We start from the raw sequence: 16,055 nt of genomic DNA, 5'->3' as shown, positions 1-16,055 counted from the left end.
CTTTGAGCATACTGCTGTGGTTGCTAGAATCCAGGTGGATTAAACTGTTTACTCACATCTTGATGATATGGTGGCTGAATAGCATTCTGATTATTACCCCAGCTGAAATTTGGATGATTTCTGTTGTTAGGATGATAAGTAGCTGGCACAGGCTGCTGTTGTTGCTGATAATTGTTCACATACTGAACAGATTCGTTGATGAGAGAACACTGATCCGTAGCATGAGAACCTGCATAAAGCTCACAGACCATAGCTATTTGATTAACTCCATATGTAGCTAGATAATCGACCTTCATAGACAGCGCTTGGAGCTGCGCTGCAATAGCGGTGGCTGCATCGACTTCCAGAATACCTGCTACCTTCCCATGCATCATCCTCTGAGTTGGGTTTTGATGCTCATTTGCAGCCATAGTCTCTATAAGATTATAAGCCTCAGTATAGCTTTTGGCCCACAAGACGCCTACAGCTGCTGCATCGAGCATGGGCCGAGATTGGGCCCCCAAACCATTATAGAAACCAGTGATCACCATCCAATCGGGCATTCCATGATGTGGACACTTTCTCAACATTTCCTTGTAGCATTCCCAAGCTTCGCACATAGATTCTGTAGGTTGCTGTGCAAACTGAGTAAGAGCACTCCTCATAGCAGCAGTCTTTGCCATCAGATAAAACTTCACCAGAAACTTTTGCGCAAGATCTTGCCAAGTAGTGATGGACCCAGCTGGTTCAGAATGTAACCAGTCCTTAGCTTTGCCCTCAGTGAGAATGGGAAAAGCCTCAGCTTGATAGCCTCATCAGTCATGCCATTATACTTGAAAGTACTGCAGATCTCGACAAAATTCCTTATGTGCATATTGGGGTCTTCAGTCGCAGCTCCTCTAAAAGAAACAGAATTCTGCACCATCTGAATAGTGCCCGACTTGATTTCAAAGGTGTTAGCTTGAATAGCCGGATGAAGAATACTTGACTGAATGTCATCAATTTTAGGCCGAGAAAAGTCCATAAGAGCTGGATTGGCCTGAACAATACGATCACCCATGATTACTGGTTCTTTCTGCTCACGTCCTGAATCCGAATCTTCAAAATCTATCTTCTCCGGAATATCAAGAACTTCGTCTGTCTCCTCAGCTGTATCTAAAGTCCTCTTGCGAGTACGAGAACGAGTTTGCATAAATGCTCGCTAAAGTACCTGAAACACAACCAGAAACAATAAGTAACAACTACGTCTTAATCACTGAGTCCTAATGACCAATGATGGTAAGTACATAAACTAAACAAATATGCCGAGTCCCCGGCAGCGGCGCCAAAAACTTGTTAGGGCGAAAACACGCGCTAATAATACACGCAAGTATACGCGTTCACAAGTAATATAGAATACTTTCTAGTTCGTTCCCACAGAGACTCAGACTAATTATTGTTCAATTAAACTCACTCACCAATGTATGATTACTTCTCAATGTTAAGACACTAATACTTAGAATTATTGACTAAATATTAACTACAATTAACTACTAAAATTAACCACGTAATTAACACTTCGAATCAACAATATTAAAACACTCATGAGATCACAACTTCATTACTACTTCCTTCAATAGTTATTGTTATTACCCTTAGCATACAACAGTGATGATATTAATCGAATAATACGAAACTGATAAAAGCCAACTTTTATTGTACTAATACCATTCTACCAAACATCCACAATTAAGATAGAAGTTGAATAGGCATCAATTATGTTGAGTCCCTATATGTCTACAGAAATTGACAACATAATGATTTATGCGCAAGTTATTCCTTTTGATTACACAAGGCGAATAAAACGGTTAGAGTTACCCACTAATCATGCACATCATACATGAACCTATGCTAGCATGGCAAGTTCTAAATCTCGAGATCCACCGTCGCTTCACAAGAGATTAACACCCTATCTTATATGTTCGCGACGCACATAAGACGAATACGCACAACCAATACTAGATATCATGCAATCATCACACACTAAGGTATTAACAATTAACTAAAGAATTCCATAGCAAATCCGTTACGACCCCATGATCACGATTAGCCCATGATAGCACTTATCGTCATCATGGGTTCATATGAAAACATGATAAACAAACACACGAAAATAATAACTAAACTAATTTTATTAAACCAGAGTACGTCACAAGAGTAATTAGGTTCAAAAGCAAAGAAAACTAGCATCCAACGTTACAACGAAATAAAGAATCACAAGATAATATGCTTCCTCTTCATTGCGGTGTGCTAAAACGGTCTTCTTCCTTATCTACTTCGCTCCTTGCATAATACAACGATCCAACCTTGTGAAAACATCTCCAAATCTACTTATATAATAGTCCCATAAAACTCAGATTACATAGAAGTTGGAAGCCAAACATAAGTAGAAGTCTAAAATAATTTATCAAAATTCCCGACCCTGCGCGGCCGCTCAGCATAGCTGAGCGGGCGCTCAGGACCCTACTGGAAAATTCCTGAGTTTGCTCCATTTCTTCGCTACAATCTGCCCCTTTCTCTCCTCTCACAATGCTTAACACATGCCAAGGCTTATTCTTGATGATTACTCCTCCGAAATGCAACTATTACCCTGAAATGCACAAACACTAGAAAAATGCATCAAATACACAAAATACTTGACTTCAAGACACCCATTTAAGCTATTTTAAGACGTTCTAAGTGGTATAAAATGCCACTTATCATGATCCTTTGTCCATTTCCTTTGTTGAGGTAGATTAGCTCTAGATGAAGAGGCCTCTTTGTTGTCTTGATGTGTGATTGAGTTTTGATTGCTAGAAACTCCCCCTGAGTTAATGGATCTTTGATTTGAGAAAGGGGAACTTTCTGTAAGTGATCTATCCTGACTTCCAGCTTCTTTTGATGACCCGACGGATAATGAGTTTTGAGTACCGACGGATGAAGCTGGTTGTCTCCCTTCGGATGAAGCATTTTGCAACTCGACATATGTTGAATTTTGTGCTTCATTGGTAGTGGATTTTTCTTCATTATCCTTTGATACTGTTTCTTGATCACTTTCATCATCACTATCATCACTAACCATCTCCACATTATCAAATTTGCGACTCTCATGGTAATCTCCATCTTGCAGTCCTTTAATCTTTTTATCATCAAACACAACATGTATTGATTCCACAATAATGTTGGTTCTTAGATTATAGACTCTATATGCTTTACCAACAACATATCCAATAAAAATTCCTTCATCTGCTTTAGCATCAAACTTCCCATTCTGATCAGTTTGATTTCTCAAGATATAACATTTGCAGCCAAAGACATGAAGAAAATTTAGAGTTGGCTTCTTGTTCTTGAACAATTGATAGGGAGTCATGCATTTTGCTTGATTAATTAGAGAAACATTCTGAGTGTAGCATGCAGTATTTACAGCTTCAGCCCAGAAATATGTTGGTAACTTAGACTCTTCAAGCATTGTCCTTGCAGCTTCAATAAGTGATTTGTTCTTCCTTTATACTACTCCATTTAGTTGTGGAGTTCTTGCTGCTGAAAACTCATGCAAAATCCCATTTTCTTCGTAAAATCCCATTTTCTTCTCAAAATGCTCTCATGACAGAATTCTTGAACTCAGTTCCATTGTCACTCCTGATTCTTCTAACTTTGAAATCAGGATGATTATTGACTTGCCTTATGTGATTGATGATGATTTCACTAGCCTCATCTTTAGACTTTAGGAAATATGTCCAAGAGAACTTTGAGAAATCATCTACAATTACTAGGCAAAATCTTTTCCTTGAGATGGACAACACATTGACTGGTCCAAACAAATCCATGTGTAGTAGTTGCAAAGGTTCTTCAATTGTTGAATCAAGCTTCTTCCTGAATGATGCTTTGATCTGCTTTTCTTTTTGGCAGGCATGACATAACCCATCCTTAGTAAACTCCACTTGAGGAATGCCTCTAACCAGTTCTTTCTTTACTAGTTCATTCATGATCTTGAAGTTTCGATGGGATAGCTTCTTGTGTCATAACCAACTTTCATCCTGACTTGCTTTGCTGAGAAAACAAGTAACATATTCTATATTTGATGAGTTGAAGTCAGCTAGGTACATATTTCCTTTTCTCACACCAGTGAGAACCACTTTGTTGCTCCTCTTGTTAGTCACAACACAGGCTTCTGAGTTGAAGGTTACTGAATTTCCTTTATCACAAAGCTGGCTGATACTCAACAAATTATGCTTGAGACCAGCCACTAAGGCAACCTCCTCAATGATGACATTGTCTTTAGAAATCAAGCCATATCCCACAGTATAACCCTTGCTGTCATCTCCAAAAGTAATACTTGGGCCAGCTCTCTCCTTGAACTCCGTGAGCAGGGTAGAATCACCAGTCATGTGTCTTGAACAACCACTATCCAAGTACCATAGATTCTTTTTGTTTCCCTGTACACATCAAAATCAAATCAAGTTGATTTTGGTACCCAAGTTTCCTTGGGTCCTACCTTGTTAGCTTTCTTTTTCTGTTTCTTAGGTTTGATCTCATTTGACTTGGGGATATCAGATTCATCCTTAGTCATTTGAGTTGGACCTTTGAAACCATTCATTACAGCAGAATTATCATGCATATTTTGATTAACAGGGAATGGCATGCTATTAGTAAACATGTTATTCCAGTAAGGCATGCTAAATGGCATTTGTGGCATACTAAATGCAGCATAATAATGATTAGGTACAAATGGCATATTAGCAAACTGTGCATTCATATTCTGTGTAGACATAGCATTCATAGGAATAGAAGGCATGGCATTCATGTTGGGAAAATGAGGTGGAACAGAGATGGAAGTAGGCATGACAGTTTTGCAATTAACAGACAAATGATTTAAACTACCACATTTGACACAAATTTTTCTTGGAGCATATTTATCAGGTGTGTAGTTGTTATACTTGTTAATTCCTACTTTACCATTTCTATTATTTTTCCTTTTGGTCTCTGTTTTAACCTCAATCTTTTCCAGTCTGTCACTCAATTGCTTGACAGTCATATGACCAACATTAGCCTTTTTCTCCTTCTTCACTTGACTGGATTCTCCTGGAACAAAATTCTTGGAAACTGATCCATATTTCTCATTTAACTTGACAAGTTTGGCTTTACTCACAGGCTTGCTCACAGTCGACGGATGAGGATTTATATCACTCGACGGATAACCATTTTTGTTATCTGATGGATGACCCTCATCATCCGTTGAGTCTACATCTGTTAGCAATCCTTCAACCAAATTGGATTCTAGCTTCTCCTTATTCTTCTTCCAGGCTGCATCACAAAAGGACTCAATACCTTGAACTTTGGTGATTTGAGCATGAACATCTCTAGATGTTTTCCATGCCTTAATCACCTCATGTTCTCGTTCAAGCTGCTTCTTCAAGATCTCTTCTTTCTTCAAGGACTCAGTTAATTCATCCTTAGCAATTTTACACTCAATTCTTAATTTTTCAAATTCAATGAACTGAGACTCCAGCACATTATTCCTCTCACTTAAAAACAAATTGTTTTCTTTGATTTTAGCATTTTCCTTAGTAAGAGACTTAAGTGTAACACACAAATGATATAGTTCTGTAGACATGTCATTTATGGCATCATTATACTCAGCTTTAGATAAATGTGCAAGGTTAGTGGTGATTACCTGATTACTTGAAGAACTTGTCTCTGTTTCATCAGACTTGGCCATTAGGGCTAGATTGACATAGCTGACATCCTCATCCTCATCTAGACCATCTGCTGCCCAGTCATTCTCTTGTATAATGAAAGCCCTTTCCTTTTGTTTGAGCAACTCAAAGTATTTCTGTTTATAATCCACAGGCTCAAACTTCTTTTTGCTGGAATCTGACTTTCTACACTCACTGGCAAAGTGCCCTGCTAAGCCACATTTGAAACATTTGAATTTTGATTTATCCTCCATATTTCTATTTGGCTTAGCTGCTCCAAAGTTATTCTTGAACTTAAGCTTGGCAAATCTTCTGGAAAGAAATGCTAGATGTTCATCAATATCTTCCATGTCATCTTGGCTCAAAGAATCTTAATTTTCTGCTACTAGCCCCTTGCCCTTGTTTTCACAGACCTTTGAAGTTGATTCAACAGCTTCCATCTTCATCTCCTTCTCTTTCTCTAACTCAGCAACTAGTGCAATGGATCCTCCTTTCTTCTTTCCTCTCTCCATCCTCTCATCTTGCTCTATTTCAAGCTCATAAGTTTTCAGGATGCCATACAGTCTCTCCAAAGTAAACTCCTTGTAATCTTGAGAGTTTCTCAGTGAGACTGTCATAGGTTTCCATTCCTTTGGAAGAGATCTAAGGAACTTAAGATTGGAGTCTTTTGTCTGATAGACCCTTCCATGCAATTTCAGAGGATTTAGTAGTTTTTGAAATCTACTAAAGATGTCACTGAGAGAATCACTATCTTCACTATGAAAGTGCTCATATTGCTGAATGAGTAACTGCATCTTATTCTCCCTTACTTGCTCAGTGCCATCACGGATAATCTATATAGTATCCCAAACTTTATTGGCAGTTTTGCAATTGATGATGTTGTCAAACATGTCACCATCAACTCTATTGAACATGATATTCATGGCTTTGTTATATTTCCTGACTTGTTCAATATCAGGATCAGACCATTCATGCCTTGGCTTGGGGACTGATGGCTCATTTCCAGTTGCAGCTCTCATTGGTACATGAGGGCCTCTCTCTATGCAATCTACATAGGCCTCATCTTGAGAAAGTAAGTGGAGATACATTTTTATCTTCCAATGATGGTAATTGTCTTTATCCAGAAAAGGAATCTTGACTCCAACATCCTTCTTGTTCATCTTGTTGTTTTGTTGTGATCTTTAAACTCTCTGTTTATCAAGAGCTTGCTCTGATACCAATTGTTAGTCCCTAACAATGCAACAAGAATTACAGAAGGGGGGTTGAATGGAATTCTTGAAACTTTTTCACAAAGATATAAAATGTTCTATCTTAATAATATATAATTGTGTGAATTGATTTGCAAACTGCGGAATAATAACTTGGAATGAATTAATACACAAGTAATTAAAAACACAAGTCTTTAAAAACTTTCTGGTGGATTTGACTGTATCCACTAGAGATATATATTATATCAAAAGAACTCTGTGTAGCAATTAGCTCACAGCTGCTTACAAATTTGAACAACTAAGTTTTCAGAGAAATGCCAAGAATACAGCTTACAAATGTTTCTCTGAGAATAATAATCTTGCTTAGTTACCTATTATTCTATTTGCTACTTCTTGGTTTATATACCACCAAGATTACAAAGTAATAAGACAAGATAATAAAACAAAACCTATCAAGTCTAATACAATACTTCTTCATTACTCTGTTCCAGCATTTTTGAATATCATCATAATAGCATGGAAATGGCAATGCTTATTTGTTCTCTAAAACCCAGTCAAATAGGCTTCCACATTCCTTTGCATACACTCGACACATGTGACTGCGTTGTCACTGTCAACTGATGTTTGAATTGATTATCCGTCGGGTACATGATCATCCGTCGGGTTGCCTTGTTGATCATCCGTCGAGTGGCATTGTTGTTTATCCGTCGGGTAGCAATCTGGCACTTGACTTCATTTCATTTATGCAGAATTACAAGACATCATCTATGTACAATTAATCAACCTATTCTGCATATCTAACTAAAGTCAATATGACTTGAGTGCTACTACAGAAACTAAACAAGGTGTAGGCAGAAATGTGCTACAGACTCATTATTACATAAGCTACTCACTCGATGGATAATTGATCATCATCCGTCGGGACTATATTGAGTTATCCGTCGGGGCTATATTCCTTATCCGTCGAGTGCTACATTTTTCACTAAGTAAAATATACTAAGGTGTTTTGTTAATGAAATCATCAAGTTCACAACATATCCACAACAGTGGATTTGGGTTCATCAGCTTCTTCAGAGATAAACTTAATAGGAGTTTTAAGAGAAATTTTATTTTTAGTGTCAACATCCTTAACTCCATCTTTATAGCCTAAGAATTCTTTCCAGTTTTTCTTTGAAATTATCTCATGAACCTTTTTGCCTGAAACAGTCCAGGCTTTAAGGGTTTTTCTCTCATTTTCTAGATCCTTTTCTAACATACGGTATCTAGACTCAAGAATCTTAACTGAATGTTTAGCTCTCTCACATTTTTTCTTCAATTCTATCTGATTTATTAAGTCAGACTCTAACTGTTCATTCCTACACTTTAGAACCTCAATTTCATTTATGAGTCTATCATTTTCTAGAGTCTTATTCTTAAAACTACCATGCATAGATTTAAGAATAGATTTCAATTCAGATATGTTTTCAGTATCAAAGGAGAAGAAAGGAATTTGTACCTTAGGCTCAGAAGCAGCAAGATCATCAAGACTGGCCATCAGTACATAGCATGTGTCTTCATATTCAGAATCAGAGGAGTCAACCCAATTCTTGCTTGATGTGATCAGGGCTTTGCTCTTCCCTTTGTCATGCTTTGTTTTCTTGCACTCTGTGGTAAAGTGACCAGGTTCATCACAGTTGTAGTATTTGATCTTTGTCCTATCTACCTTCCCAGCTCTAAAGTCCTTTCCATCTTTTCTCCCAGTTGACTTCCTTTTACTTCCAATAAACTTCTTCCTGAAGCTTCTGTTGTTCTTAGACTTCCTGAACTGCATCCTCCTGAAGCCCTTAACCAGCAATGCTACCATTTGTATGACATCAGAATCTGTCATGTTCTCATCAGTTCCAGAATCAGTATCATCATCAGGATTTGATGATAAATCATCAGTATCTGATTCTGGAAAATTGTTCTTCTTTCTTGCAGCTCCAGCAGACTTTTCTCTTAAAGCTTTATCATTCACTTTCAAAGCAACAGATTTCCTTTTGTTACTTTTCCTCTCTTTCCTTTGTTGAACTTCCAAATCATGAGTTTTCAGCATCCCATAGACTTCATCCAGAGTAATTACGCCTAGATCATACTGATGTCATATGATTTAAGTCCGAGTCTCCTATTCTTCACTCAAGGCTCTCAGAAACTTGGTGTTTGAGTCCTCTCGATCATATACCTTTCCCACCAAAGACAGATTGTTGAGCAGGGTCAGAAATCTGTCATAGATGTCAGTGAGACTTTCATTAGGCTTGGCCTCAAAATGTTCATATTCTTGAATCAGAACAGCCCTTCTGTTCTTCTTGATGGTCATGGTTCCTTGACATTGAGTTTTAAGAGCATCCCAGATCTCCTAGGCAGTCTTGTAGGCTATAACCCTGTTTGACATCACAGAATCAAAACTGTTATGCAAAATGTTTCTTACCTTTGCATCTTTCAGCACAGCTACTTTCTCTTCTGGTGTCCATTCTGTCTTCTCCTTCAGTTGATAATGTTCAGCAACAGTAGGAGTTGCAGGCACCAGTTTTGTTGGCATGAAGGGTCCATCATTGATTACGTCTAGATAATCTGGATCTGTAGCTTCCAGGTACATGAGCATCTTCACCTTCCATGTTGAATATTCAGTCTTTTTCAGAATGGGAATTTTAATGATTTCATACTTGTTCAGAGACATGTTTAGATCGTTTCTGATTATAAATTTATCAGTGAGCTCTGATACCAATTGTTTCCCAGTAAAGATACAATTGTTTAAGGGGGGTTGGATACAATTGTATAAATGTTTTGAACAAGTAATAAAATATAACAGCTTTATATATATCTGATAAAAACTGTTACAAAATCCTATCAAGAAATACTGATGTTCTTGAGAGCTGCTAGGTCGAATGATCCTTGAGTGTGATTCTTCTAAGAGATGACCTAAACTGTGTTTATATACTACACAACTACAACAGATTATTTAAGATATGCATTATCAAAAACTAACTGAAACTGATACATATCTTAAACTAAACAGATAAAGTCTTATAACTCAAACGTAACAAATATTTGCTCCACATTATAAGGAACAGAACAAATCCTCTGATGCTGACTGTCTTCAAATACTGATGTCATATAAATGCTGATGACATACCAAATCCTGACGGTACATCAGATCCTGATGACGTCCGAACAGCCAGATCCTGAGCTTCTTCTGATAATTGAGAATTCAATATGTAACAAAAAGGATGAATTTTGGCTTGAACTAAAGTTTATAAATGATCCTTGTACTTGCATGTCAATTTGTGGTGTTGCATGTAACAAATTAAGGTTTTTCTTGTAAAAAATTGATTTCTTGTTTAAAACTTGTGAAAAAGCCGAATGGTTAATGGATTCCAAAAGGATTGATTCAAGTTATTTGGTTTATTTGATTCTAGATTCTAGTTAAATGAATGCATAAGATTGCATGTTGATGTGGTTCACTTGTTTGGTTCAAATTATGTGAATTAAAAAGGAAAGGATTGAGTTGCTTGGTTATTGAGTCATACGAATTATGATTATTTGCTAAAGTATGGAGTTTAAGTATATACGTATACACTATTAAGTGCTATGTGAGTATTCAGTGTTTATACTCGTATATATGAGTTAAGCGTTAAATCGAATTGGGGTAATTGTAAACATTCTGGGAACGTCGAGTGGGAATCTAATTAGGGTTTGATATTGGATTGTAGATTTGGATTGTGAAGGCAATCAGGATAGGAAAATGAAAGGTATTCTAGGTGGCAGTAGTTCAAACCCCGTAAAGCAGGAAAGCGAATTCAGGCAAGTAACTCTGCCTACTCGTATAATTAATTATAGAGAGGATATTGATGATGCCATTATTAACTAGAGGATTTTATTGCAATTATGATATATCTGTTATTGATTTTGAGATACCATGTTATTGTTCCTTGTGAACCTGTTATTGATTCTTGAGAAGCCCTGTTATTGCCCCTTATGTTAACCTGATATTGGTTCTTGAACCCTGATGTTGATACTTGTGCTATATCTATCATTGATCCCTTAAACCACCCATATATTGTTCTTGTAATGACTTGATATAATTATTGTTCAAACCTTTATAGTAACCTTTTTATTCATATCCTGATCACTTGTTGATACCCTGAATTTTTGTAAATCCTATAAGAACCTTTATGAATTCCTTGCGTAATGATCCTTCATTCCTTTGTTTACCTTATCCTGTAATGCTCCTTAGAACTGCTTTGATTCTCTAACTTGTATACCCTGTTTGTCATTTGATCCAGTTCCTTGGTATTGATCCATATCTGTCATTTGATCCAATTCCGTGGTATTGATCCATGTTTATCATTTGATCCAGTTCCTTTGTATTGATCCATGTTTGTCATTTGATCCAGTTGCTTGGTATTGATCCATGTTTATCATTTGATCTAGTTCCTTGGTATTGATCCATGTTTACGTTTGATTTGTTCAATTCCTTTGAATTCTTGAAATTGAACTTAAGAATGAGTTTCGACTTGAAAGAGTCTGAATGATTTAATATTCTTGGTAATGATAAAATGAACTTAGTAAAACCTTTATTTTCCAACACAAGGTTTTCTAAATGAATTCCTGATGGATTGGATTGAGACGTAAGAGACTCGTGGGACTAGTCCAGTCATATAAGAGACTAGCGGGGCTAGTCCAGTTTAAGGCTGAAATTATGCCATAGGTACCTTAACGACCAGATGGAGGTCGGTACGGGTTGATCACCCGTATTATTATTTGTGAAAGTTAAAGTAGTCCAGTCAAGGGTTCCCTATCACTTTATAAAAGATATTGAATTCATTGCCTTAGCAATTGCTTATTTGAAAATGAAATGATTTGAAATTATTTGAGAAAAGTTGAGTGTGTTATTGTTTAGCATACAACTTTGAGAACCCTGATTCTTATTTTGATATTGTTATCAATCATATAATTGATTCCCAAAGTTGAATAGATTCTTGCTTTCCACTTGAAAGATCCTTGAGATCTTGTTAATGATTTGTGATGAATATCGGCTTTCACCCTATCTTGAGCCTTGATTATTGAAAGCCCAAACCTTTCTTCATAAGCCTTTCATAGCCCAAAGACTGAAATCTGCCACCTAGAGATTTAAAGTAGAATGCCTTAAAAGAGATTTTGGATAATTGTTATTATTGCATCATAGTTACTTGCTGAGTTTTTTATGCTCATATATTTTGCTTTGTTCTAACCATGGCAGTTAAGCGAGAAGATGGTCAGACTTCTATGCACTGCTTGTAAGAGCGTACCTGGTGGCCCCTGCCATGTTATAGGCTTCCAGATGCCAGAGCAGGTAGTACAGACTGTGTGAGCAAGCGCTTTAGCTGGAGAGTTTGTAAGGATACAATGGGTTATCTGTCGGTTTCAAGGCGGAATCGATTGTACGAATTAAATATTATTTTGGGTTGTAATATATATTTTATGGTCGGTAGTTGTAATCTTGTCTCAAACTTAATCCTGTTTAGATCCTGTCAATAGTTAATCGGGGTTTATGCTTATTTATTGTTAGTTTAAAGGTGTGTGGGTCCTCATTTCCTAACCCCGAGATTGAGGGCTTCACAAGTTGGTATCAGAGCTACATGATCTAGTCCCTGAGACAAGTTAGGATAAAAGGGTATTTTGGGTATATATCTATATCGCGAGAGTGTTCAACTCATATAGGGTTGAGTTAGACTATTAGGTATAGTCTAAGAAAAGTGAATAGGTTAAAGTGGCAACTAGAGTTAGGGTGCGAGACAGTTGGAAGTCTTATTTAGCCCTAACGATGTTTCTTGGTTGTTGTCTTGTGTTTTCTCTCAGAACCCCAGTAGTGGTAGTGATTCCGACTCAGAGGTTAGTTTGACCAGTACCCTAGTGGACTCTATTCCACCCTCTTTAGATGAGCCTATGTATGTGAGTTCAGATTAGGAGGAGGATCCACCTGAGAGTAGTGAGATTCCTATGCAGGTATCACCCTTGAGGCCAGAGTTAGATATCCCAGCCCCTGAGCCAGAGTCTGAGATGCCTAAGATTGAGCCTGTTAGTGTTGGTGGTAAGTTAGCCCAGGATCGAGACTTTGTTTACTCCTGCATGTCTGAGTTGGGAGCTGTGGTGGATAGGCTAACTCGAGAGTCTAGGCAGAGGACTTCAGTAGTGGAGGATAAGTGGAAAGTTCGCATTGAGATGGTGGAGCCCACAGTTGTTTTTACTTTTCAGTGCCAATAGGCTTTGGGATACTTGGTCAGATGCCGGGATCCCTTTTTCATTTGTTATGATGTGTTATATTTCGGAACTTGGTATTGTCGTATCGGTTGTTAGATATTAGGGGTAGATATGGGGATGTTTTCCAGTTTTTCCTCTATTTAACCCTGTTATGTTATTGTACCTTATTTCAAAACTTGATGTAATCAGACCTTTTATCTATGTACCCTTGGTCTGTTGAATAAATCATATACCTTGTTGTGAACCCTAGAAATCTTTATAAACTGTTTTGCATACCATGTTTCTATATAACCGTATTTAACATTTCGAAAAATCATACCATGTGCAATGTGAAAACACAACTGATAAGAGGAATTATATAGTAATAGGATTGCATGTGCGAAATTGGGTAAAGCTTAAAATCCGTTAAAGTTATTTCGTAGTAAAAATGTCATCGTTATATATCAATGCCATGCTATCGTATTGCTAAATAATTGCTCAATCAGGTTTGTAAGAAATGGCCAACTCACCAAACCACCAAGAAGAAACTCAAACCCAAGACCAAGAACTAAACCAAGATACCACTATGATGAACTGACTTGCTCAGCTTTTGCAACAACCCGTAGCCCCTAAAGTTGGAAACTTCAAACATTTTCAGTCTGTACATCCCCCAGAGTTCTTAGGTTTTCCCGACCCGATAAAAGCTCAGTCATGGTTAAAAGAAATGAAGAAAGCATTTGAATTAGCAGAAGTTAAGGATGAAAAGAAAGCACAGTATGTGAGCTATTACCTTAAGGACGAGGCAAGTTTCTGGTGGGAATCTTCAAAGGCTTTACTTGAAGGAAAAGACTTATCGTGGGAAAAGTTTACCGAGATGTTTCTGGAGAAGTACTTTCCAAGTTATATGCAAGACCATTTAGAGATGATGTTTTGGATCTTAGACAAGAGGATATGTCGGTGGCAGAATATGAAGTAAAATTTTCGGAGTTATCTAGGTTTGTACCTGAGTATGTGAATACGGAGGCGAAGAAGGCCAAAAGGTTCCAATAGAGACTTAGGCCATGTATACGGAGTCAAGTGGCACTATTGGAAATCAAGAACTATACCGCCTTGGTGCAGAAGGCAATGATAGTGGAAGGAGAGTGAGAAGCTTCAAAAAGAGAGAATGAAGGTAGAAAAAGGAAGTTTGAGAGCTCAGAGCAAGAGCAAGGAAGTTCGAAGTTTAGAGCGAAGTTTATCAAGAATGGTGATGTCAAAATCAAAAGTTTTAGAAGTTTAAACCCGAGAATGGAGCTCAAAAGAATTGTTTTCAGAAGACCAGGCAGCCAGGGATGGATAGTAGACCTCAGATTCAAGAGTGTAAAGTTTGTGGGAAGAGACACCCGAAAAGATGCTATGCAAGATGTGGATGTGGTGGCAGGTACGTTTGTTATAAACTCAGTAAAAGTATTAATGGATTCTGGGGCAACCAGATCATTTATTGCGGAAAGTATTCTTGATAGACTAAAATGTGATGCGTACCCTCATGAACCCAATTTGATTATAGAAGTAGCAAATCAAGAGAGAGTTACTGTTAATAGGATTTGTCCCGATTGTAATTTGATTATTGAAGGTCGGTACTTTTCTGCTGACTTAATTTCTTTTAAGTTAGGAGAGTTTGACGTTATATTAGGAATGTATTGGTTGTCAAACCACGAGGCGCAAATAGAGTGTAAAAGTAAGAAGGTGAAGTTAAAGACCAAGGATGGTGTTGAAGTAATATTTAAGGGAAAAAGACAAGAGAAGAAATTTCTAACTGCTATTCAAGCGAGGAGATTGTTACGTCAAGGATGCGAAGCTTATTTGGATCATGTCAAAGATAGAGAGAAAGAATCCGTAAGGATTGAGGACATTCCAGTAGTAAGAGATGTCCCCGATGTATTTCCAGATAAATTGCCTGGACTACCTCCAGATCGAGAAAATTGAGTTTACGATTGATTTGGCTCCTGGAACGGAACTAGTATCGAAAACTCCCTATCGAATGGCACCAGTTGAGATAAAGGAATTGGCAACACAATTGCAAGAATTGTTAGATAAATGAGTATTACGCCCAAGTGTATCCCCGTGGGGTGCACCAATGTTATTTGTGAAGAAGAAAGACGGAAAAATGAAGTGGTGCATTGATTATCGCGAATTGAATAAGTTGACGATTAAGAATAAGTACCCTCTACCATAAATCGATGACTTGTTTGATAAGTTAAAAGGAGCTACTTATTTTTCCAAGCTTGATTTAAGATCCGGGTATCATCAGATGAAGATTAAATTGGAAGATATACCCAAGACGGCGTTTCGAACGAGATATGGGCACTACGAGTTTTTAGTAATGGCGTTTGGTTTGACGAACACGCCAGTCACATTTATGGATCTTATGAATAGAGTGTTTAAGTAGTACTTGGATAAGTTTGTGATAGTATTTATCGACGATATTTTGATATACTCCAAGACGGAGGAAGACCATATGGAACATTTGAGGATTTCTTTAGAAATTTTGAGGAAATAGAAGTTATATGCTAAGTTTTCAAAGTGCGATTTTTGGTTGAAAGAAGTTCATTTTCTTGGACATGTAGTCAATAGCGAAGGAATTAAAGTATACCCAGCCAAGATAGAAGCTGTGATGAATTGGGAAAGACCCAAGACTCCTACGAAGGTCAGAAGTTTTCTGGGATTAGCAGGATACTATAGAAGATTTGTGCAAGATTTCTCCAAGATTGCTGTTCCATTGACTAAGTTGACAAGGAAGAACAAGAAGTTTGTGTGGACAGATAAGTGCAAAGAAAGTTTTCAAGAATTAAAGAAGAGATTGGTAACCGCCCCAGTCTTAGTGTTACTCGATGAAAAAGGAGAGTTTGTGATCGTTAGCGATGCTTCGTATAAAGGG

General features: G+C 37.4%; 1 non-coding gene across 1 annotated transcript; it reads left to right on the top strand.

The window, feature by feature from the left end:
• The first annotated feature begins 540 nt into the window (after positions 1-540).
• LOC141722213 (small nucleolar RNA R71) lies at positions 541-647 on the top strand. Its single transcript, XR_012575235.1, has one exon. It is a non-coding gene; the product is annotated as a small nucleolar RNA R71 (small nucleolar RNA).
• Positions 648-16,055: the final 15,408 nt, after the last annotated feature.

Source organism: Apium graveolens, chromosome 4 (assembly GCF_009905375.1).
Source record: "Apium graveolens cultivar Ventura chromosome 4, ASM990537v1, whole genome shotgun sequence".
Classification (NCBI taxonomy): Eukaryota; Viridiplantae; Streptophyta; class Magnoliopsida; order Apiales; family Apiaceae; genus Apium; species Apium graveolens.
Note: the sequence above shows the minus strand (reverse complement) of the source record. Positions and strands in the feature narration are given on the sequence as shown.